Below are 25,979 nucleotides of genomic sequence, written 5' to 3' on the forward strand. Positions count from 1 at the left end.
CACGGGCCATCGATCTGGTCGGGCGGAAACGACTCTCGTTCCTCCGGCCTGGGTATTCTGCTGCGGGGAGGCAACTTCACCGTCTCCGAGGTCAAGGAGGTGGTGGGCGGGCGACTCCTCGTAGCAGACGTAATGTACAAGAACGCTCCACTCCGGTTAATTAACGTGTATGGCCCGGCACAAGGGGCTGAGCGGCTGGAGGTTTTTCAGCAGCTCCCACTGCTGCTGGCGACCTCCAGGCCGGTCATTCTGGGCGGGGACTTCAACTGCATCATCGATGCGGCTGGACGATCCGGCAGGGCCGGCAGCAGATTGGACGCTACGTCCAGATCCCTGATGGAAACAGTTAAGGATGCCAAGCTGCACGACGTCTTCAGCAACCCTGCAGACGGAGCGCAGCGTAGATACACCTGGTCGCGGCCAGACGGGTCCATTCGTTCCAGGATAGACTTCCTGTTTGTGTCCCGTGCATTCACAGTCAGATCCACCGAGGTCAAGCCGGTGTTCTTCTCTGACCACTGCCTCCTACTGGCGGACTGCCACTTGGAGAAGGACCTGAGGGTGGGCAGGGGGGCATGGAAGCTAAATGTGCAACTGCTGACCCCAGAGAACATTGAGGAGCTCAAGAGGGATTACAAAGGTTGGAGAACCGTGAAACCCCTCTTTGAGTCCCTGACACACTGGTGGGAAGCGATCAAGGGAAGCATCAAGAGGTTTTTCACCCGCAAAGGCACCCAGAAAGCTAGAAAGGAACAGAGGGAAATGTCCCGACTCCAGAAAAAGATGCAGAATCTGCTCCGGCTGCAGTCGATGGGGGTCGATGTCAAGGAGGAGCTCCAAGAGGTGAAGGGCCAGCAAGCCTCGCACTTTGCCTCGGAGGCCTCCAAGATCATCTTCCGTTCCAGAGTCCGCTCCGTGGAGCAGGATGAGACGTGCTCACGTTTCTTCTTCCAAAAGGTACACAGAGAGCGCTCTGTTATCAGCTGCCTGAAGGAAGAAGACGGCTCAGTAAAGTCGTCACGGTCCGACATTCTGAGGATCAGCAAATCCTTTTATGCCGGATTGTATGACGTGAAGCCCACGGACAGCACGGCCTCCCAGTCCTTCCTGTCCTCTATCACGGAGGTCTTAGACCACAGTACGCGGGAGAGCCTGGACAAACCGCTAACTCCTGATGAACTGACTAAGGCCCTCGAGTCCTTCGAGAAGAGTAAAACCCCCGGAAGCGACGGCTTGCCGGCGGAGTTGTATTCGGCTCTGTGGGACTTGATCGGCCCAGACCTGCTAGGAGTGTACGAGAGTATGCTCCTGGCCGGTAGTATGTCAGAATCCATGAGGAAAGGCATCATCACCCTCATCTACAAGCACAAGGGGGAAAGGGAGGAAATTAGAAATTGGCGACCCATTTCACTGTTGAATGTGGACTATAAGATTCTGTCCAAGGTCATCGCCAACCGGGTCAAATCCGCTCTGGAATTGGTGATTCACCCTGACCAGACCTGCTCTGTGCCAGGCAGGAAGATCTCTGACAGCCTGGCGCTGCTCAGGGATACGATTGCCTATGTACAGGACAGGGGTGTGGATACCTGCCTCATCAGCTTGGATCAGGAGAAGGCCTTTGACAGAATATCGCACACCTACATGGGGGATGTGCTCTCCAAAATGGGGTTTGGGGAGGGAATTCGAAATTGGATCCAACTGCTCTACACTAACATCAGTAGCGCAGTCTCAATCAATGGGTGGGAAACAGATAGCTTTCCGATTAAATCTGGAGTCAGGCAGGGCTGTCCTCTCTCGCCTGTCCTTTTCGTGTGTTGCATAGAACCCTTTGCCGAGTCCATCAGGAAGGATCCGGGCATAAGAGGAGTGACGATCCCAGGCAGTGGAGGCACTCAGGTAAAAGCCTCCCTGTACATGGACGACGTCGCCGTCTTCTGCTCGGATCCGCTGTCGGTGCGCAGACTGATGCACATCTGCGACCAGTTCGAACTGGCCTCGGGAGCCAAGGTAAATCGTGGGAAGAGCGAGGCCATGTTCTTTGGGAACTGGGCTGACCGATCCTTTGTCCCCTTCACTGTCAGGGCTGACGGCCTGAAGGTGCTGGGGATATGGTTCGGAGGGACCGGGGCATGCGTTAGAAACTGGAAGGAGCGAGTGGCTATGGTGAAAAGGAAACTGGGCATGTGGGAGCGACGCTCCCTCTCCATTGCGGGAAAGAACCTGGTCATCAGGTGTGAGGTACTCTCGCTGTTGCTGTACGTGGCGCAGGTCTGGCCCATTCCAGACTCCTGCGCGACGGCGATCACTCGAGCCATCTTCCGCTTTATCTGGAGGTCGAAAATGGATCGTGTCCGCAGGGACGCGATGTACAAGCCTCTAGATAAAGGGGGAAAAAACGTGCCCAACATCGCCCTCATACTGATGGCCACCTTTGTGTGCGGCTGCATCAAGCGGTGCGTAGACCCTCAGTACGCAAACACCAAGTGTCACTACGTGCTGAGGTTCTACCTGTCCCCGGTGTTGCGAAGGATGGGTCTGGCCACGCTGCCGCGGAACGCTCCAAGTAGTTGGACCGTGCCGTACCACCTGTCCCTGGTGGAAAAATTTATGCAGAAAAACACCTTTGACCACAAGTCCATCAGGCAGTGGTCAGCACGTAACGTCCTAGAGGCCCTGAGGGAAAAGGAGAGGGTGGACCCTGTGGGATGGTTCCCCGAGCAGACTGTCAAAGTCATTTGGCAGAATGCCTCATCGCCAGAACTTTCCAACAAGCACCAAGACGTAGCTTGGCTGGTGGTGAGAAAGGCCCTCCCCGTCAGATCCTTCCTACACGCCAGGAGGCTCACCCCCTCTGCACGTTGCCCTCGAGGTGGCTGTGGTGGGGAAGAGACCGTTGTTCACCTCCTTGTGGATTGTGCCTTTGCAAAGAAAGTCTGGAGAGAGATGCAGTGGTTGCTGTCGAGGTTCATCCCGAGCAGTTCTGTGACACAGGACTCTGTGCTCTACGGGCTGTTCCCAGGGACACACACCGAGACAAACATCAACTGCAGCTGGAGGATCATCAACTCGGTGAAAGACGCGCTTTGGTCTGCCCGAAACTTGTTGGTCTTCCAGCACAAAGAGTTGTCCCCGACCGATTGTTGCGGACTGGCACAATCCAAAGTCCAGGACTACGTGCTGAGGGACGCACTAAAGCTTGGGGCAGCTGCCGCAAAGGCGCAATGGGGAAGGGTCGCTGTCTAAGACCTTTCTACCACAGCGCACCGAGAGACTGGGAACTGTTTAGAGCCCCTCGGGCTGTACAGATCAAAATGAAAGGCTGTAAATGATTGTAATATTGTTTGTACTGATGCACCTGGTGATACATTTTGTAAAAGTTTAACCTGGATTGTACCCTTGTAATGTTGTTTTTGAAATGGTTTTGAATGTGATTGAAGATATTTTATGAATAAAGTATATTTTTACCAAAAAAAAAGAGAGAATTTTGTTCACCTCCTTGTGGATTGTGCCTTTGCAAAGAAGGTCTGGAGAGAGATGCAGTGGTTGCTGTCGAGGTTCATCCCGAGCAGTTCTGTGACACAGGACTCTGTGCTCTACGGGCTGTTCCCAGGGACACACACCGAGACAAAAATCAACTGCAGCTGGAGGATCATCAACTCGGTGAAAGACGCGCTTTGGTCTGCCCGAAACTTGTTGGTCTTCCAGCGCAAAGAGTTGTCCCCGACCGAGTGTTGCGGACTGGCACAATCCAAAGTCCAGGACTACGTGCTGAGGGACGCACTAAAGCTTGGGGCAGCTGCCGCAAAGGCGCAATGGGGAAGGGTCGCTGTCTAAGACCTTTCTGCCACAGTGCACCGAGGGACTGGGAACTGTTTAAATCCCCTCGGGCTGTACAGCTCAAAATGAAAGGCTGTAAATGATTGTAATATTGTTTGTACTGATGCACCTGGTGATACATTTTGTAAAAGTTGAACCGGATTGTACCCTTGTAATGGTGTTTTTGGAATGGTTTGGAATGTGATTGAAGATATTTTATGAATAAAGTATATTTTTTCAAAAAAAAAGAGAATTTTAAACTAAATAGTGGGGGCAAGGGATCAAATTTGGGAAGATGTGGTAAACCAAAGAGTAGAGACAAGGCAAGAAAGGTACGAATATGGGAAATGATAAACAGACGGAGAGAGGAAGGGACAGAGTACAAATCTAAGAGTAAATCAGCAGATTAAGGCTAGATGTTACAAAAATAATAAAAGGACAAAACTAAATGGTCTGTATCTGAATGCACATAGCATTCAAAACAAAATAGATGAACTGATCGTGTAAATAGAAATAAATAAGTACAATCTGATAGCCATTACAGAGACATAGCTACAGGATGACATAGATTGGGACCTAAATATTGAAGGGTATATGACATTTAGGAAGGACAGGAAGCTAGGAAAAGGGGGAGAGGTGGCTCTGTTAATTAATAACATATTATCACATTAGAGAGGGATGACCTAGGTTCAGAAAACCAGGATGTAGAACTGGTTTGGGTAGAGATGAGAAATGATAAAGGTAAGAATTCACTTGTGGGAGTGGTGTACAGGCCCCCTAATTGTAACTATGCAGTAGGACAAAGTATCAAGGAAGAGATAATGGGAGCTTGTCAGGAAGGCAGAGTGATAATCACGGTGCATTTTAATCTGCATATATACTGGAAAAATCAGATGGGCAAAGGTAGCGTAGATGAGGACTTCATAGAATGTTTTTGGGATAGTTTCTTAGAACAGCATTGTTCTGGAGCCAACCCAAAAGCAGGCTATACTAGATCTGGTATTGTGCAATGAGATAGAACTAAATGTTAACCTCATAGCCAAGGCACCCCTAGATAACAGCAATCATAATATGATTGAATTTTACATTCAGTTTGAGAGAGAGATGAGTGGGTCCAAGCCTAGTATTTTAATGTTAAATAAAGGTATTTATGACGGCATGGAAGCAGAGCTAGCTAAAGTGAACTGGCAAATGAGGTTAAGGGATAAGTCAATAGTATAGTCTAAGTTGGGTAAAAATCACTCATAGCAGTTCACCATCCCTAAAAATGATTTGATGATATTTGTCGGGGAAGGTGCCTCCTTTATCGCCTTAACCTTTTCTTCCATGGGGTGAAATCTGTGTGCGTCTACACAGCGCCCCATATAGGTAACCTCAGTGACTTGGAAAGTGCATTCCTCCTCTCTTAGGCGGACTCCAGCTTCCAGAAATCTTTTTGATACCTCCTCTAAATTTGCTAAAAGCTCGTCCTCTGTTGATCCAGTTATGAGAACATTGTCAAGGTATATGACAACCAATGGTAATCCCTGTAGAAAACTGTCCATTGTCCTTTGAAATATTGGACATGCCGAGGACACTCCAAAAGGTAGGTGCGTATACTGGAATAGGCCTTTGTGTGTGTTTATTGTGACATACCCCTGGGATGTGTTATCTAACTCGAGTTGCTGGTACGCGTGGTTCATATCCAACTTAGTGTAAGATTGACCTCCTGCCAGCTTTGCGTACAAGTCTTCAATTCTTGGAATTGGATATTAACCAACTTGGCAGCCCGATTAACTGTTGGCTTATAATCGCCGTAAATGTGGATAGTCTTATCTGGTTTCAGTACAGGGACAATAGGTGCTGCCCATTCCGAAAATTGAACCGGCTGTATGGTGCCTAGTTGCTCCAGTCTGTTTAACTCAGCATCCACTTTTTCTCTTAAGGCATATAGTACCGGTCTTGCCTTGATAAATCAGGGAATTGCCTCTGGATCAACATAAATCTTGGCTTGCAAGCCTTTGATTTTTCCTTATTTGTTGCGAAAGATGCTGTCTTATTTTTTTTAACAATTCTAGCAGTCCTCCTGCCCGCACTTGAAAAATCTTGGACCAATTTAACTTGGTTTCTTTTAGCCAATCACGGCCCAGAAGGCTTGGTCCTTCCCCAGTCACTATTATTACTGGGGGCTGGACTGACTGCTGCCCATAGTTCACAGGTACCATGGCAGTGCCTTTTACTTTTATGGCTTCTCCCATGTAAGTCTTCAACTAGGCAGAAGCTCTCTCCAGGCTTAAGGGTTGAGTACGTTCACTCAGATACTGAAATGTGCGCTCACGCATCACTGTGACTGATGCCTCTGTATCCACCTCCATAACCAGAGGCTTCCCGTTTATGTGAAGTGTGACAGTAATAGGGTTTGCCTTGACTGCTTTAAGTTATTTCAGGCTCTTTCACATTATGTACTTCTAACATCTTTGCTGGCTGGTTACTTGGCAGTCTGGACTTAGCTCTTCGCTACTTTATCAAATGTCCTCTTTTGCGACAGTAGTAGCACTCGGCCTCCTTAAATCTACGTTTCAGGATTGTGGTTACCCCCACGTCGGTAACAGTTCAACTTCAGGAATGTTGTCTGATTGCCTCTGGTATACTTTTTTGATTTCTGGGTGATTGGGAATGATTTCCGCTTCACGGTTGTTTCTGCAGTTTTGGCACCACGCCTGGTTGCAGATTCTCGCCCTAACAGATAAACGGTGCCATTTTGCAAGCTCTGTGGCTCCTCCGTATCTTTTTCAGCACTTTCCATGGCCAGTGCTACCTCCATTTCTTGTTTAAAATATACATGGACTTCTGCCAGCAATCGACGCTGAATGGTGTCATTGTGCACACCACAAACTAATTGATCCCGTAGCATGCTATTCAAGGTTGCTCCGAAATCACAATGCTCTGACAATTGCTTCAACTTAGCGACATAAGTCGTGATCGATTCTCCTGAGGCCCTCACCCTCGTATTAAATTTGAATCTTTGAATAATGACTGATGGTTTAGGTTGAAAATGGGCCTTCACTAAATCCACGAGCTCGCTGAACGATTTGGAGTCCGGCGTGCTTGGGGCTGTGAGACTATGAATAAGGTTGTAGGTTTGACTCCCACAGATGCTCAAGAGAATTGCTTTGTGCTTTGCCTCCTCCCCTATTTCGTTGACCTGGAAATAAAACCTGAGGTGCTCGATGTATTAAGTCCAGTCCTCCGTGGGGGAGTCAAATGGGTCGGTCCTCCCAAAGAGAGGCATCCTGGTGAGTATATATATTTTTCCTTCTTTAAAATGAGATACCCACAGTTGTAGGGTGAGAGGCAGTGCCAGGATCATTTATCCTCATCATCAGATATAGAGATGCACCTCTGACAGGCTAACAAACTTAATTTACAAAACTGCTGGATTAGCTGCAGGCCTCTAGCAAGGCTATAATACACTGTAGACTAGGAAAGCTCTGCAATTTAAAAGCTTCCCCGTGCTCGGTGTTGATTGGCTGTTCTGACCATGTGACTCTTACTCAGTAAGGCTGGCCTTAAAGCAACAATCACCACAGTAACACATTGGCATGGATAAAAGATTGGCCAGACAACAGGAAACCAAGAGTTGGCATAAATGGGTCTTTTTCTGGTTGGCAGGATGTAATGAGTGGTGTGCCATAGGGATCAGTGTTGGGGTCTCAACTTTTTACAATTTATATAAATGACTTGGATTAAGGGACCAAAGGTATGGTTGCTAAATGTGCTGATGACACAAAGATAGGTAGGAAATTAAGTTGTGATGAGGACATAAGGAGTCTACAAAGGGACGTAGATAGGTTAATTGAGTGGGCAAAGTTCTGGCAAATGGAGTTTAATGTGGGAAAATGTGAAATTGTCCATTTTTGGCAAGAAGAATGAAAAATGCTTATTATCTAAATGGGGAATGCAGAGCTCTGAGATTCAGAGGGATCTGGGTGTCCTAGTGCATGAATAACAAGAGACTAGTATGCAGGTACAGCAAGTAATTAGGAAATGTAATAGAATGTAATTGTTTATTGTGAGGGGAATTGAATATAAAAGTAGGGAGGTTATGCTTCAGTTGTACAGGGCACTGGTGAGACCACATCTGGAGTATTGTGTACAGTATTGGTCTCCTTTATTTCAGGAAAGATTTAAGTGCATTGGAAGCAGTTCAGAGAAGCTTTACTAGGCTAATACCAGGAATGGCGGGTTGTCTTACAAGGAAAGGTTGGATGGGCTAGGCTTGTATCCACTGGAGTTCAGAAGAGTAAGAAGCGACTTGATTGAAACCTTTAAGTTCCCGAGGGGTCTTGACAGGGTGGATGTGGAGAGTATGTTTCTCCTTGTGGGAGAATCTAGAACTAGGGGTCACTGTTTAAAAATAAGGGGTCACCCACTTAAGACAGAGATGAGGAGAATTTTTTCTCTCAGAGGATCATGAGTCTTTGGAATACTCTTCCTCAAAAGGCAGTGGATACAGGGTCTTTGGGTGGATTTTTTCCCAGATTTGCACTAAGTGTGATAGTGGGCGGGAAAAACAATGTTTTACCCGCCGGCCACAATGGCGGCTTCTCACACCATATGTCTCTATCCCGCCGCATTAATTATGCATTCCTGGGAAACACGCTGTTTTGGTGGTGGCGGGCTCTCATTCGCCATCACCTCACCGCTTCCTCACGCCTGGTGCCATATTTAAAGTGGATCCACACACACACCTCTCAGTGCTTCCAACCCAGGACTGCTGCACGGAAGACATGGCCCCGAAAGGCAAGAAGACTGCAGCCCCCTGGTTTAATACGCATCCCTCAAGCGCCTTTTGGACATATTGGAGGCCTGCCGTGATGTCCTCTCTGGCCGAAGGAGGGGCAGCAACTTCATTAATCCATCATAGGAGGTCGTGGCAGCGGTGGTCAGCGCCCATGCCTTGCTAAAAAGGACAGCCACCTAGTGCCGAACAGGATGAATGTTCTCATCCATTCTTCCAGGGTAAGTCACTCTTCTCATCACTCTCAACTCACACACTCACAAACCCATCACAGATCCACAGGGATCTCACACCTCAAGGGACAGCACCACTAACTCTCACATGTACCCTCACATCTCCATCAGGCTTGTATCCTCTCCAACTCACATCCTCATCCCATCCATGCCTCCGCGCACTACACAAACATTTATGCAATGCCATGTGTTCTCTTCACATTCCACCTGTTTACATGCAGGAGAAGCTGACTCACAACAGCAGGGAGTGGTCCCAGACCGGGGTGAAGTGGCCCACATTAGACCCCTCACTCACTTTGAGTAGCGTGTCATCATGCTGACTGGTGAGGATGCGGACAGTGCCTGCTGCGACGGTCAGGTTGGCAGTGAACACCCTGGTGAGGATTCTGCACCACATCATCCCTCTCCCATCGCACATGTGAGTGCTCTCTCTCCTGCTTTTGACTGTTGGTTCACAGAGAGCCCTGCCAAGTAACCGACACTCAGCCAGCCAGGCCCTCAGCTCCATCCACATCCTCACCTCCAGCCAAGAGGACGCCTCCATTGATGAGCTGGAAATAAGCAGCCTGGAAAACCCGTCAAAGCGCTTACCCACACCCTCCACCAGCGCAGAGACAATCACGCCTCAGTGGGACCCAGATCTAGAGCAGTCTTAGGTTCACAATCTGGTGGTCACTGCACAGACACGTATCCGCAGCAGGAGGAGACAGGTTCAGCTGAGTTTCCTGGCACTCAGAGGACTGCTGGAGAAGAGGCATCTGTGAGGTCCGAGTCAGATGACGAGCCTCTGGATTCGGCCTTCTAACTCATCGTGGAGAGTCAGCAGAAGGCGGGGGAACATCACATAGAGTTATCACATTGCTGTTTGTGGGAGCTTGCTACTTGCAAATTGACTGCCACATTTCCTACATGATAAGAGTGACTGCATTTCAAAACACTTCATTGACCATAAAGTGCTTTGGGATGTCCTGATGTCATGAAAGGTGCTAAATGAAAACAAGTTCTTTCTTCTTTTTTCTTATAAAGCATCAAATTCCCAATTATCCTCAATTTACTGTGGGCAACGTCACAGAAGATCTAAGAGTAGGGTACGCAGTATAAAAATAAAAATCAGAATATTCTTCCTGTGTGATAGAATTAGAAGTGCATTGTTAGAGCTAGGCTTTTGAAACAGGGAACTCATTCAGATTTCAGTGTCCAATAATGAAGAAGTCAAAGTGGAGAAAAGATTGAAACAGAACTGATATTTTGTCCATGGATGTCTTCAATGTGAATGTGCTAGTAACATCTCATGGGAGAACATCACTTCTGCACTCGAATTAATTACACGTAAATTGAAAGAGCGTCCAGTGCGGACATTCAGAATCATTTCTATGATTGCTAACTGGAAAGCCAAAAATTAAATACATGATTGGACCACTTGGCCAGATTGAACCATGCCACTGGGCACCTAGACCGTGTAAATGAAAAAGTTTAATGCTCATATAACTCTGTAGTATTGTGGCCATGTAACCCTATGTGATAACTAGCCAGTAGGTTACTTGTTCCTCTATGATAGACACCATGTGGTACATTCCAGTTAAATAACTTCTACATCTGACCATATCCAAGAAACCAGCTAACCCAAATTGACTGCAGCATTTACAATCTATGCTTCAAAACAATCAAAGGACACTTAACCGTATATTCTTTTACCTTTTATATATTGGACTCTATTTCTCCTAATTTCTGATACTTGTGTGTGTGTGTGTGTGTGTGTGTTCGAATAACTGTATGAGGGCTGAATGCTCTCTTGATTGATTAGGTGCTCTTTATAGGGATAGTGATTCCCTATAGGCTCCATGCAACAATATCTTTGTTGAAGGTCCATATCTCCTATAGGTTAGCGTTCCATGGTTAGAAAACTATTCCATAAGCGTGTTATTGTGCTTCACAATAAACCTATATTGTTTAAGGATACTCAGGAGATGGCAGCACTGTATTCCAACAGTGTTGAGGCCTTTTGTTAAAAAGCAACTATTTCTGGGCCCCCTTCCAGTTGCCACCTTTACAGATAATGACATCATAGTATAATGGCTGTGGGAGAGCACTTGCAATGTAAAGTGATTACCTCCTGCTTCTAATTGTATATTCATGTGTCCTTTGTTAATACCAGTCCAATTAGGTCTGCATCTTCAGCTGTAATGTATATCATTTTTTGTGTACACCTCTTTATCTCCATTCAGCTATCTGTTCTTCTATAGCTCTCCAATCTTCTCAACATATGTGCATTGATGTAATAGTGAGTTAATCCCTGCAGCTTTTTTTTATAAATTCAGATATGCTTTTCCATGGTACCAAGGGATAATGTTATTTGGAAACAGCCTTAAAAGGGTTAAGACGATGAGGACATGTTACATATACTAGGTTTGTATTGGCTTGAGTATAGAGAACTAAGGGGTGATCTTTTTGAATTGTCTAAACTGATTAAAGGATTTCATAAGGTAGTTAGAGAGAGACTATTTCCTCTGATGGGGAGTTTAGAATCAAAAGAGCATAACCTTAAGATTGAATTTAGGCTGTTCAAGGAAGATGTCAGGAAGCACTTTCACACAAAGGAGATCTGGAACTCTCTCCCAAAATGCTATTGAGGATAGGAATCAATTGAACATTTCAAAACTGAGATTGATAGATTTTTGTTATCCAGAGCATTTAAGGGTACAGAATCGAGGCAGGTAGATGGAGCTAAGATACAAATCAGCCATGATCTAATTAAATTGTTGAACTGGCTTGAGGGGCTGAATGGCCTGCTCTTGATCCTGTTAGTTCCTATATGAAGCATCTGGTTTAATGTAAGAATTTATTGTATGCAACAAAACATATGATACCAGAGTATGTGCTGGAACCCAAGTTTTGCACAGGATGTCACTGGTGAGCAGATGCCATGAAATGAGCAAGAAAGTTGACCTGGTATGAATTAGAACAAGAAAGTTAGCCTTTGGCCAGAAACTGAACTGGACCAGTCATTTTAATACTGTGGCAATAAAGAGCAGAGACTTGGAATTCTGAGGTGAGTAACTCCCTAAAGTCTGTCCAACATCTGCAAGGCACAAGTCAGAAGTATGATGGAATACCCTCCATTTGCCTGGATGAGTGTAGCTCCAACAACATGCAAGAAACTCGACACCCATCCAGGACAAAGCAGTCCAATTGATCAGCACTCCATCCACCACCTTAAACATTCACTCCCTTCACAACCGTCCCAGTGTCAGCAGTGTATACTATATACAAAATGCACTGCAGCAACTCACCAATGCTTCTTTGACAGCACTTTCCAAACCCGTGACCTCTACCAACTAGAAGGGTAAGGGCAGCATGAGAACAACACTACCTGGTTGTTCCACTCCAAGCAACACACCAACACAGTTGGATCTATATCACTGTTTCTTCACTGTCACTGGATTAAAATCCTGGAACTCCCTATGCAACAGCACTGTAGGCGTACCTGCATCAGATGGACTGCAGCGGTACAAGAAGGCATCTCACCACCACCTTCTCAAGAACAATTAGGGATGGGCAACAAATGTTGGCCTTGCCAGTGACACCCACATCCCACGAAAGAATGGAAAAATAGTCTTGTGACAGTGCATCCTCAGAGGGAGTGACCTCTTCTGAGAAGTCATTATCATCCTCCTGGAACATCTCCTGCCAGATGCATGAAGGCCCTGTCTGTGGCCCAGTGATATAAATTAGAATTGTCTAGGTTAGAATGTTTTAAATTACCATTATGGACATGATCATATTTTACTTGCTACTGGCATCAAGTCAACATAAGTGAGTGTTGTATATATGAGATTTAATTCTGTCACCAGGTAGATGGGAAACTCCCATCTCCCAACCTCTCACAGCCAAGCATGCCGAGACTGCAGTGATATTCAGCGCCGCCTCCTCTACAGCTGTCAGCCGTTAGTTGGCTAGAGGGCCATCTCTGGTTCTCAGCCTTTCCCTCATGTTCTGTGCTATTTTTTTTCTGCAAGGGGGACAAAAGATCTGAGTGAGAGTAATGATGTGGTGAACAGATAGATGGAGGGCATTTGTTGAGGGTGACTGAGGGAGAGGTGTGGCAATGCATTAGGATGAGGATGAGTGTCAGTGATGGATGGACAGATGGAGATGTGAGGAACTGCATGGACAGAGAGGGATAGTGTACCTACAAGGCAAGTTAATGTGAGGAGTGATGTGCTGGAGTAGGCTTGAAAAGGCAGAGTGAGGGAGTTGGGTGACACATACATCAGGATGTAGGTGGGTGTTCCTCTCTGCTCACCTTTCCTATCCTGCTGCGGTTATTAAATCACTTTTGGCATTGCATCCACGAACATCGCACCACATTTCTGCTGCTGACATCAGAGGCAATCTCCAGTCACACCTCCTTTGTCTTATTTGCAGGGTTCTACCTCCTATCAGTAGTGAATATCTCCCTGTGGACCCTTACTGCCCCCAGCATCACATCCAGGGACATGTTAGGAAAGTGAGGTGCAGCCTTTGAATGTCTGGCCTCCATTCTACCAATTCCTTCTGTTGTGCTCCCAATCCAAAATCCATCAAATTGAATGGTTGTATTGTCCCTTTAAATACTGGAGTTGAAATCACCTCGTGCAGGTTGTTATTACACCTGCTCATGCTATTTGGTTGGGAAGCCTGGAACTGATATGGTAATACAGGACATTGCGAAGTTAAAATCCAGCCCATTGTTTCCAGCTGGTGAATTGGTAACAAGGTGCAAAGATTCGGGATTATTGCTTAAAGGATGAAGATAAATTTTGGATATTTTTTTTCATACAATGGGTTATTATATCATGGACTGTTTCAATGTGAGTTGTCATGGAGATGAGAGATTATAAAATAATTTTGAAAAGAATTGGATACATATTTGAAAAGGAAATATAGAAAAAGAAATTAGCACAAGGCAGGGAAATATTAAAATATTTGACTTTTGTCCAAGAGCTAGCCCTGATATGGGAATGATGAATCAAATGATTTTTGTACTGTAAATCTATAACAGAATAAGCAACACCCTCTACCACTACACTTGCTTATGATAAAGTATCTAATTGCTGGATAGTTATGCTGACTGAATAAGCAGTACTCTGTTTCGTATGTACCCTTATATAAGAGGTAATATTAAACAATCTTTCAGTAACCTACGTCATTGAGGGTTTGGATGGGCAGTGTTACACAGGAAGATGGAACAATGGTTCACTGATGTGTAGATAATACAATGGTTTGCACATAGATTGCCATGAGGATAGTGTTAGCCAACAGTTTGTCACAAATTCTAGCCCAGCTTGCTGCTAGTACAGCTAATATATTATCTTCAGAGAAGAGTTTCTTTTAAGAGGACCAGAACCAAATGTTCAGTCTTTTTGTAAGCTTTGGGAGCTTCTGATTTGCACAAATTCTGTTAAGGTAGACGAAACATATTTTCGCATATCCTTTTGTGTATATCTACCCACAAGAAAGTGACTCACTACCACGTTCTCAAGGGCAATTAAGAATGAGCAACAAATGCTGGCCTTGCCAGGAAGTCTCACATCCCATGAACAAATAAAACAAAATCAAAAGCACCATGTGCTCACACATATCTACATGTGTATTAATACATTTGTGAGATACAGTGGGGAAGGAGAGAAGAGAAGCAGAGTCTGCAGAGAATGAGCATTGACTCCAGTTAATTAGAGCACACTGTAATTGGTTAGGATAAACCTGAGGGTAGAGCCAATAAGAACAACTTGTATTTATATAGTGACTTTAACATAATTAAACATCCCAAAGCGCTTCACAGGAGCATTACAGAACAAAAATCAGCCATGTAAGGAAATATTAAGCCAGCTAACCAAAGGTTTGATTGAAGAGGTAGGATTTAAGGAGCAACTTGAAGGAGAAAGTTCCAGAGCTTAGGGCCTAGACAGCTGAAGGCATGGCCACCATTAGTGGAGTGATTAAAATTGGGAATGCTCAGTAGGCCAGAATTCGCGGAGCGTAGAGACCTAATGAATCTTGGGACTGGTGGAGATTACAGAGATAGGGAATAGGGAGGAGCGAGGCCATGAAGCAATTTTGAAATCAAGGCATTATTTGATCAGGAACCACTGTATGTGAGCGAGCACAGGGAGAGGAGTGAGCCGACCTTGGTGTGAGTTATGATGCAGGCAGCAGAATTTGGATGATTTCAAGTGCGCGGCAAGTAGAACATGGGAAACAGGCCAGAAGTGCATTAGAATAATCAAGTCTACAGATAACAATGGCATGGGTGAAGATTTCAGCAGCAGATAAACTGAAGCAAGGTTGAAATTGGGCGATGTTACGAAGGTTGAGATAGGTGGTCTTAGTGATGGTGTAAATGTATGGGTCAGAAGCTTATCTCAGGGTCAAATATAGCAAAGGTAATGAACAATCTGGTTCAGCCTCAAATAGTTGCCAGGGTGGGGGATTGAGTTGGTGGCTAGGGAACGAAGTTTGAGAACTGGACCAAACACAATGGCTTCTGTCTTCCCAATAGCTAATTGGAACAAATTTCTGCTCATGTGGAAACAACATGATGTAACTGCTGATGGTGACTGAAATCACAAAGCCATTCCTGCCCTATATTCAGCAGGCTGCTCAAGGGGGTATTTGCATATTGAGAGCTGATAGAAACTTGAAGATCCTTTGTAGTCAAAGGGCAGCACTGTTGCCTGCCAGACAAGTGAAGGGCTTTAGAGCTTCCAAAATATTTGAGAAAGGGAGAGTTGACTCCCAGATTCACAAGTGCCACACTTGAAACCTGCTGAACAAAGTTAGGGAAAGGAGGGCTTCCTTCTTTGCCATTGAAGGGAAATTTTGTCTCAACAAAATGATTCAACACTCCTAACAGGAGATATCTAAAGAACCTAGCCAATAGTGCGGAACATAATAACATGCCTGAGGAAAGCTGCCCAGGTAAGCTGGTCCAACAGCTTCGTATACCAACTAGCTGTCCCAAGTCTGCATGCCACAGAGTAGTTTCCTCATAACAGTTGCTGTTTTAAAACTGCCCCTTCCAAAGAATTCACACAACCATACAGCCCCTTGGATGCTTCCAACACATGGCCATGCTGGGCATAAATGCTGCCTGTTTATTTACTGTCACATGCAATGAGCTGCATGATGAACACTTGACAGCCACTGTATGTTCTCATTAAACTTAAGATGTCTTAAGATCACTTCTCTGCTTCTTGTTGGATTACTTGGCTTGCAACAGAAGGAGACAGACCTAAACGGGAGGAGGGCCCAGCAATTTAAGTGCTTGAGTACAGCATTACACAAATCCAACAGATGTGGGCAGTGAGTTTGAAGAGGTTGCAGTTTTTGATTCTTTTACTCACTGATGGGACGTGAGTGTTGCCGGTAAGGCCAGTATTTATTGCCCATCCCTAATTGTCCCCGATGAGGTGGTGGTGAGCCATCTTCTTGAACCATATGGTGCTCTTAGATGGGGGGAGGGGTTCCAGGATTTTGACCAGCGCTGGTGAAGGAACGGTGATATTTTCCAATTGTGTGAATTGCATGAGGGATTGATCATGGGAGAAATGGAAGAGCTGGAAACTGCTGGCCTGGGGAATTAGGTGTTTCTTATTCGGTGCCCTAGAATTTGGACTTCATCAGGCCTGCTTTAAAAGAATACTCTCTGAGCAGCATTCTGATTCTACAGGAATCATTTGAGTCTGTCCAATCTACAGGGTATTGCTAGGAGTGTGGAGGCATCAATTATGCAAGGCTTCTTTGGATTGTAGGCTGCAGTGCGTACGAACATACGTACAAGCATATGAATTAGGAGCAGGTGTAGGCCACTCAGCCCTTTGAGCCTCCTCTTCCATTCAATAAGATCATGGCTGATCTGATTTTTAACTCAACTCCACATTCCTGCCTACCCATGATAACCTTTCACCCCCTTGCTTATCAAGAATCTATCTACCTCTGCTTTAAAAATAGTCAAAGATTCTGTCTCATAGAGTTTCAAAGACTTACAACCCTCAGAGAGAAAATTTCTCCTCATCTCTGTCTTAAATGGGTGACCCCTTATTTTTAAACAGTGGCCCCTAGTTCCAGATTCTCCCACAAGAGGCAACATCCTTTCCACATCCACCCCATCAAGTCCCCTCATGATCTTATATGTTTCAATCGAGCCGCCTCTTACTCTTCTAAACTCCAGTGGATACAAGACTAACCTGCCCAGCTTTTCCTCATAAGACAACCCGCCCATTCCCTTCCAACCCATTTACGTCCTTCCTTAAATAAGGGGACCAATACTGTACATAGTACTCCAGATGTGGTCCCACCAATTCCCTAATTAACAGAAGCATAGCCTCCCTACTCTTACATTCAATTTCCCTCACAATAAACTATAACATTGTATTAGCTTTCCTAATTACTTGCATACTAACCATTTGCAATTCATGCACTAGGCCACTCAGATTCCTCTATATCTCAGAGCTCTGCAATCTCTCACCATTTAGATAATATGCTTTTTTTTCATTCTTCCTGCCCAAGTGGACAATTTCACATTTCCCACATTATACTCATTTGCCAGATCTTTGCCCACTCGCCTAACCTATGGGCATGTGGTAATTACAAGGGCATCTTGAATACAGCCATCAGACCCACAGATTCTAAGCTGAATCAGGATATCTCTCCTGATTGCTTAGACTGCTGCTGTAGGGCTTTGGGCTTCAATAAGAGCCCAACAGAATATACAAGCACCTGTTTTTCTGTGCTTTAGTAAAATGGCAACCATAGCAGAGACTGAATCAGTGGTGGTGCCATCTGAAGAATTAACATGAAAGATGATAAAAGAAGATGAACTTGCGCATGAATTGGATTATAGTGAGGGCAGGTTGTGCATCGTCAGCCTCACTTTCTGGTCCTAACTTATCTTGGTCCAGTGGCAAGACGAGTCTAGATGGCTGGAGATAGGTTCAGATACAGTGACCTTCTATATCTTGTCATGCTGTATACTGAACCATCTTCAAGACCGTTGTCCAAGAAAAGTCTCATCCACCCAATCCACCGAAGTCAGTCTTTGCATGTTGGGGTAGACAAATTTCCAAGCTGCAGGGGGTAGGACACCCAATGGCTACCCTCACCTGGTTTAGCCTGCCCTATGAAGCAGTTTACCAGGCTGTGACAGGATCACAGAATTGTCATAGCTCATAAAGAGGCCATTCGATGCACCGAAATCCAGCAGTTGGTCAGCGCACACATTCATTCCATTGGGGAATCACTTTGTAAAAGTCAGAGGTCAAGGACTAGAAATTGGAGGTAGTTCACTATCACCAAGGGATCTACACTGCGCAAGGACTCCAGCATCATTCGCATATGTAAGTTGGTAAATTGACTGCACTATAGTTGAACTTTGTCCAAAGAGTTTCAGTTTGATTGTGCAGAATAGGTTGCAGCACATCAAAGGATGAGCATTGATGTTAGTTGGGGAATTGCATGTAGAAGGTGCCTGGAGTTACTTTCTTGACCCCATGTTAAAGGTTCTTTAAAGGTGCAGCTGAAACAGTTAGCTGAACGTGTCTGGCATGAGAGTGCCTGGCGTACCAGTCATTCTGGCTGCGCTGGTATTTCTGTAGCGATAATCTCTTCATTAGTGTCCACATTCTACTCTGACCTTGTTTGCAGCTCCTCCCATGTGCTGGGGCCTCTTTTTAATTGCAAAATTGTTGACCACACACAACAGATGGTGACTTTTGAGGGTGTGGGGGGTGTGTGGAAGGTTGGTGTTTATACTGTAAAACATGCTCTGTCGAGGTATCTGAAGCATTACTTCAAGATGCTCTATAATGATCCATGAAAGATTGCTTTAAAATGCTCTATAATGTACTTTGAAATATTGTTTCAAAATGCTCTTTAATGAGCCTTGAAACATTGCTTCAATATGCCCTGTATTCTGTCTAGTAGCTGTTTTGGCCTTGTTCCCCTTGTGCAGGATTGAAGAGACTAGCTTTTCTGTTTTTGGTTATCAGGTTCGCTATGTCTGGCGAATGCTAGCTGCGCCCTTGATATTAACACATTAGTTGGTGCTTGAAATAATACAGGCAGAGAGACTGATTAACTGAACAAACACTAGTAGTTTATTGTAATTAAGAACAGAGCACTAACACCATGCATGCTCCTTCAATTACCTCCAGCTCTAGACTTACTGTTACCCAAGAAGCCTCTGCTGTGTAGCGATTGGTCAATAGTGTCACATGGTCAACTAACTACCTTCTCTTAAAGGTACATAGCACTCCACTTTACCACACTAGCCTTGGTCACTGACAAGCCATCCTTCCAGTCTGACTCTCCCTTTCAAATGAGCCTGATTCAGATGATTATCTTAAAGCATTGTTACTGCTAGCTGAGAAGTGGGCAAAGATTTCCATAATACTGTGTTAGTGGTCACTTACCAGCTTCGTACTGATGGAGTAGCAGCCTGTTTTATTAATGTCAGTCATGACTTTGAGCCTAAGTGCCTGGATGATCACATGGGCACCTTCAATGAATCTGTTTATTTTGAGAATTCTAACAGTGCAGTGAAATTGGACATTTCCATTGTGCTGCTCTTCCTGTTCGGTCTGTAGAGATATAATTGTTGACTTTGCTGTCACTTGTTCGATACATTCTTGCTAAACAAATTGACAGATACTGTTGAACTGGGGGCAGCATAAAGGTCTAGTGCCATAATCTCTAAACTGCCACTCAAAGTGCCATTTCTAAGGTGATTGTCTGCATACAAACAATGACTAATAGGAAAAGACCCTCAGGTTCATCCAACCTGTTCAACAGAATTGTGATAGCTTGTGTATCACAACATATGCACTTTCCACCCCATTCAAAACTATGGCACCACCTGGGAGATGAAAGAAAATTAGATTTAAAAATCTGGCCAATTTGATGAAGTTAATTCTGGACGCTGCCCCAACCCCACCAAGTTGATCAAAACTAGTCCAGGAGATCATGTTGACCCTAATAATTCCTTTAATACTTTCCTTTTGTAAGAAGTGATCTCTGTCTCAGCTCAAAACAGCCCTCACCTGAAGGAATTCAGTGAATTGACATCCACTGCATGACTGGCAGTCTATTTCAGATTAGTCTCTGGGAAAGGAACCATCTCCTGACATAACCGAGACCTGGCCTTACATACCTTAAGATGTGACCCTGGTCCTCCCTAAACTATTTAATTGGAACAAAGTGTCAACTCAAACGCAATCTATTCCCTTCATCATCTTGTAAACCTTGATCAGACCACCTCGAAGTCTATGCTTCTCTAAAGTGCAGAGATTCAGCTCTTTAGCCTATCTTGACAAATAAGATGATTTAACTTGAGAATTAGTTTAGTGGCCTTCCTCTGCATCCTTTCCAGAGACTCAATGTCATCCACCAGGGGAGAAGACCAAAACTAGACACAATATTTTCACATTATTTGGTGAGTGTGAGAATTCAGTGAGAGGGTAAGAAGTACTGTTTGATACCGGTGTATAAAAAAATATAAATTAGTAGGGTTAGATTGGGACTGTGTGCTAAGTTACAGTAAAAACCTAAGCAAAATTTAATAAACTTAACAAGGTTATTATTTAGATTAAAAACTAATTGAATGATATTTCAAAACTTGAAAACCTAATTTGTTAACTAAAATACAATGGAGATGGCAGGCAGGTGATGTTTTGCAGCTGTAGGATGTGGAAGCTGGTGGACAACAATGTGATTCATGGGAACCACATCTGCTTTAAGCATCTGCAGCCTGAAGAACTTCAGCTTATAGCTGATGAACTAGAATCTGAGTTCGGGCACAGCGATACATCAGAGAGAGGGAAAGTTACTTAAACACTTTGTTCCAGGCAGCCACATCCCTTAGGTCAAATACTTAAGATCTGGTCAGTGGTCAGGGACAGGAGGGTGTGACAACGAGTGAGGCAGGTATGGGGATTCAGAAGGTAGCATCAGAAGAGCCTCAGCCCTTGCACTTGCCTAACAGGTACAAAGTTCTAGCAACCTGTATGGATGAGAGCAGGGACTGCAGGTAGGATGAGCAAACTGACCAGAGCACCATGGTATAGGGAGCCATTCAAGTTGGGGAAGTGAAAAGGAACCCCTTTAAATGCTTGTGTTTTTTTTTTGGCGGTGAGTGTGGCCTGTGGATAGGTAGGTGTATCTTGCTTCCACCCAACACCAGCCTCCCACCACCTTGCTCAACAACGGAAGCCTCCTCCAAAGTGTGAAGCATTAACATTGGGGTCACATTGGGAAATGCACTGAGCTAGAGGCTAAACTTAAAAAGCAGAACTACAAGGTAATTATCTTTGGATTACTACCTGAGACATGAGAAAATTGGCATAGGGTCAATGAGATCAGAGTGTTGAATACATGGCTCAAAGATTGGTGTGAGAGAAATAGGTCTTGATTCATGAGATACTGACGCCAGTACTGGGGAAAGGAGGAACCTGCAGATACAGCAATTATGAAGGTAAATGGAATTATGATCATTATTGTAAGGGGGATACAGTATAGGAGTAGGGAAGTCTTGCTACAACTGTACAGGGCATTGGTGAGGCCACACCAAGAATTCTGTGTACAGTTTTGGTTACCTTATTTAAAGGAGGGATATACTTGCATTAGAGGCAGTTCAGAGAAGGTTCACTAGGTTGATTTCTGCGATGATGGTCTGTAATCATGGATTTTTATCCCGGGATCCATTAGCTTCTTATTCTATAAGAGATCAAAGGTCTTAGTTCAAAAACATTTATTACATGCTAACTATTTACAAAGGTTAAATAAGACTAACATATAGCTGGAGCTGCCCTCTGAGATGCTACTCAGACATCCTCTCTCAGTGAGTTACATCACTGTAATATAACTGCTTTTGCACAAGCTCAGTGTTAACCCTCTACCACTACATCTGAGTACTTCCCCTGAGTTTGCACTTCCCGCAAACTGTTAAACTCATACTGTTTACAGTTTCCATCCAGCTCCTACTCCCTCCCTCCTCCAAGTCACTTTTACCAAAGGTATCAATCCCCAACAGTGTTCTTGGCTCTCTTGAAGGATGTGTAGGATGTATGTGTTCCCTTATCTTCTCCTTGGAAGGCAAACACATTGTTGGAGTGGGAGAGCAGCTTATCGCGACAGCTGGATCCTGGGCTGTGACTCTCACAATGATCTGAATGTAAAGACAGTGAAGACCAATCAAGGAAAACTGATTCAAGAGAGGACTCTCCAAGGGTAGAATTTTCCGTGCCCGCTGCTGGCGGGTGTGATAGGTGGTGTGAGCAAACAATATGGCACAATCGGTTTCACGACGACAGGAAGGCAGGTCACGATTGCTCAGCATGCCAACGGCAGGCCTCGTTTTCCGCCATTGGTCATTGGGAACCTCATTGTAATACATCAGCACATCATCCCCGCTGGATCATCCGTCCATGTCAGTGGGAAAGCACGCAGATGTGTTTCACCACAGCACAGAAGCGACATGTACTTGGCAATCTGCACTTTGGGTGAACTGGAGGTGAGTGCACAGCAACATTCTGCAGAGCTTGCCAGGGTTGCCTGTTACTTTGCAGGCTTCAGGGGCGCCGAGGGGGTCGCCTTGCCTCGGAGGTGACTTTTGGGGGTGAGGGGGAGCAGGAGGCTAATACCACCCTGCTTCGGAGGTGACTTTTGAGCGGGAGCAGGGGTCAAGTGCAGCCGTGCCATTGAGGCGACTTGTGAGGAGGGGAAAGTGCAGCCTTGCCATTGAATTTAGCACAGAAGCATTTGGGGTGGGGGGTAGGGTGGGTGAGGGAAGTGGCCATACATTCGGGAAACCTGTAGAAAGTGACCATTCCTCTGAAACTGAGACAGTTCAGGCGCAGTCGGGCTCCTAGCTTATCTGCCCATTCAAGCAACACAGAGGCATCATAGTGCCACCAAGTTCTCCAGAGCAGAGTGGAGGCAGCCTGCTGACTGTGACAATGGAGGGCTGAGACTTGGAGGGCCCAGGCCTGCTTTCAGGGTCCTGCTGCGTGGCAGTAGCACCCTCTTCGGCCTCTGGAGTTAGAGCTGCTGAGATCACAGAAAGAGGGGAGTTGGATGGGCTGAACATTCTCGGAGTCACCTGGATGGATAGGCCTGGAGTTTGCACCTGTGGAACCTTCTCCCTATGGGTGCCCAGGGGCCCCAGGCTGACTCCTTGAAGAGCAGGGGTAGCTGGAGTGAGATTGAGCTGTCCGGCACCCCTGTTGTGTACACACTGGTAGAGGCCAACTATGGCATCAGTGATGGAGTTCAGTCCGCGCAGCAGTGCAGGAGCGAAGTCCTAGACTAAGGTCTCTATGGCGGCCACCATCCTACCAGTGTTGACCTCGGTGTGTTGGCATGCCGGTGCTACCACCTCACACTGAAGGCGGACAGACTCCTCCATCATGCTTTGCAATCTGAGGAGTGCAGCGGACATCCCTTCCTGATGTTCCCGAGCTTGCCTTTGCAGCTCCAAAAACTGTGACACGACTGAGTCTAGAGGCTTGTCACATGACTCGGACTCAGCAACATTCTGGCCTCCAGCAGTCCTCCGAGTGCCAGACACCTGGGAGGTCCTTGCTGCCACCTGCTGTGGATCAGACAATGCGATGTGCTCACCAGATTGTGATCCCAAGACTATTCTAAAGCTAGGTCCCACCGAGGTGTGTGTCTCTGTGCTGGTGGAGGATGTGGGTGAGCACTGTGACGGGACTTCAGAGAGGGTGCCTCCAGATTCTCCTTCAGAGGTTTCTTTGGGGCTTGATTGGAGGCCCTGGGTCATGAACTCTGTCGGCTGTTTGCAGATGTGCCTTTGAAAGCAAGGAGAGATAACTAATGCATGGCAGTGACCTGTGAAAGAGGACACATCACTCATGGCATGGTCGTTTGATGGATGTTGCACTGTGTAGAGCAGTGCCGACCTCTCCATCAGCTCAGGACTGAACCATATCCTGGCCAGCCAGCTGGATGGCTCTGTTTTCAAAGTCCGTGAGGATTTTGATTTCGGGCATTCTGCCACCAGTCTGCGATCCCTCTCTCTTGCTGTGTGCCAGCTTGTCCTGCATGGATAGAGATGGAAAAAGTGTAAGCAGAACACCTGCCAGGCCAGTTGGCAAGTATACCTGGCGTGAGTGAGGGTGTTGAGTGGTCCCATGGATGGGATGAGGACAACGACAGTGAGCGTGAGAGAGTGAATGGTGATGCCCCTTGAACTGGCAGTGAGTGAGGTCCCTGTGGATGTGTGCTGGGTTTGTGAGCGTGTGCGTGTCGGAATGGAGGAGATTATTCATCCTCTTGTGGCACTGAGTGGCTGTCCTCTTTAGAAGGGCGTTGGCGCTGATCACCACTGACACCGCCTCCCAAGCCTGATTGCTCACATTGCTGCCCATGCTGTGGCCAGAGCAGGGGTACAGGACATACCGGCAGGCCTCCATAACATCCAAAAGTCACCAAGAGACCTGCCATTAAACCGGGGGGCTGCAGTCTTCTGTTTTAGGGCCATGTCTTCCGTGCAACAGTGGTGGTCTGGAAGCACTGAGACGTGTGCTTGTGACTGGACTTTAAACATGACGCTCGACATGATGCAGCAGTGGGGTGATGGCAGGTGGGCGAATGAAAGCCTGCCTGCAATGGAAACGGCATGTTTCATGGGAGTGCATAAATAATGGGGCAGATTTGGGACAATACAGCGTGAAAACCCGCCATCGCAGCCGGCAGATGAAATGCATTGTACCCGCCCGCTACCACACAAGAATAATATTCAATACTTGAGTCAGGAATGAATCTGGTAGATGAAACGAAGAATGAAAAACATCTTGAAGACACTGCTGGATACGAGGAAAGGAGGGCTTCCCTACTAGTCTTAGGGTAGCAATTGTACTTTCTGTAGGTTGTGGCATCATTTCCATGCTATCTTCAGCATGAGGTTGCTCTGCTACAGACAATGGGATCTCGGGGTCAGCAGGAGAAAGTAGAATTGGGCCATTATCAACAAAGGAATAAACTTCAGGACCGGGATCAATAGGAAGTTCCTGTATAGTACTTTGGTCTGCAGAGTTGCTTGAAAGTTCAACATCAGCATCGAATGTTGTCTCAGTAGTAATAGAAAAGACAGCTAGTGTCAGTATTTCTTCAGCCAACCCTTTTGTCTGATATTGTGGTAATTTCCTTAGATGTGGTACAGCATTCATACACTCCTGTATTGCAATATCAGGGGATACAGTGGTGTAGTGGTAATGTCACAGAACTAGCAATCCTAAAGCCCAGGATAATGCTCTGGGGGCACAGGTTCAAATCCCACCACAACAGCTGGTGGCATTTAATTTCAACTAATAAAATGGGAATTGAAAGCTAGTCTCAGTAATGGTGACCATGGGCAAAATTTTTACCTCGGCGGGCGCGCACCCGACTTGCTTGAGCATAAAATGATGCTCACCCGACGTCAATGTGCAGTCGCGCGATATTTCAGTCAGTGGGCATACGAGAATCTGCAGTGTACTGGCAACAATTAAAAGGCCTGTTAAGGCCATTAAGGTCTCAATTAACATACATTTTTCACTGCCAGTCCAACCTTACGGTTGGCGGGCAGGGGAAAAGGCCAAGCAGCCTTTGCACTTTTAAGGAAACCTCATCCACAAGTGGGATGAGGTTTCCAAAAGCAAACAAAAATAAAATAAAACCTTAAAAATTTAATTAATTACATATCCCAGCTCAGGACAGAGTCACATGAGGAGACATGCTTTATTACATGTTTCAATTTTTTTTTGGAAAACTCTTCATCTCCCTGAAGCAGCTCTGTGCCTCAGGGAGATTTTCAAGTGCGCACTCACGCGTATGCGTGAAATTCGCGCTCAGCCCACTTGCCCTCCTCCCCCTGCCCACTGAGTGCTGCCGCTCGCCTTTCACCTGGGTGGCCCTTAATTGGCCTGCCAGCGTGAAATCGCCATCTGGCCTCAATCACAGGCGGCTGTTGGCTTCCCGACCGCCCTTGCCCACCTCCAGCAAGCTCGCCCAACAAGGGCTAAATTCTGCCCCTTGAAACTATCATTGATTATAGTAAAAACCAATCTGGTTCACTAGTGTCCTTTAGGAAAGGAAACCTGCCATCCTTACCTGGT

General features: G+C 45.8%; 1 long non-coding RNA gene across 3 annotated transcripts in view; it reads left to right on the forward strand.

The window, feature by feature from the left end:
- Positions 1–25,979, forward strand: part of LOC144681920 (uncharacterized) — a 258,533-nt gene that overhangs the window by 75,658 nt on the left and 156,896 nt on the right. For all 3 annotated transcript variants that reach the window (XR_013576877.1, XR_013576878.1, XR_013576876.1), the window contains exon 2: positions 20,234–20,296. This is a non-coding gene — a long non-coding RNA (uncharacterized LOC144681920). The remainder of the gene's footprint in view (positions 1–20,233; positions 20,297–25,979) is intronic.

Source organism: Cetorhinus maximus, chromosome 6 (genome assembly GCF_964194155.1).
Source record: "Cetorhinus maximus chromosome 6, sCetMax3.hap1.1, whole genome shotgun sequence".
Taxonomy (NCBI): Eukaryota; Metazoa; Chordata; class Chondrichthyes; order Lamniformes; family Cetorhinidae; genus Cetorhinus; species Cetorhinus maximus.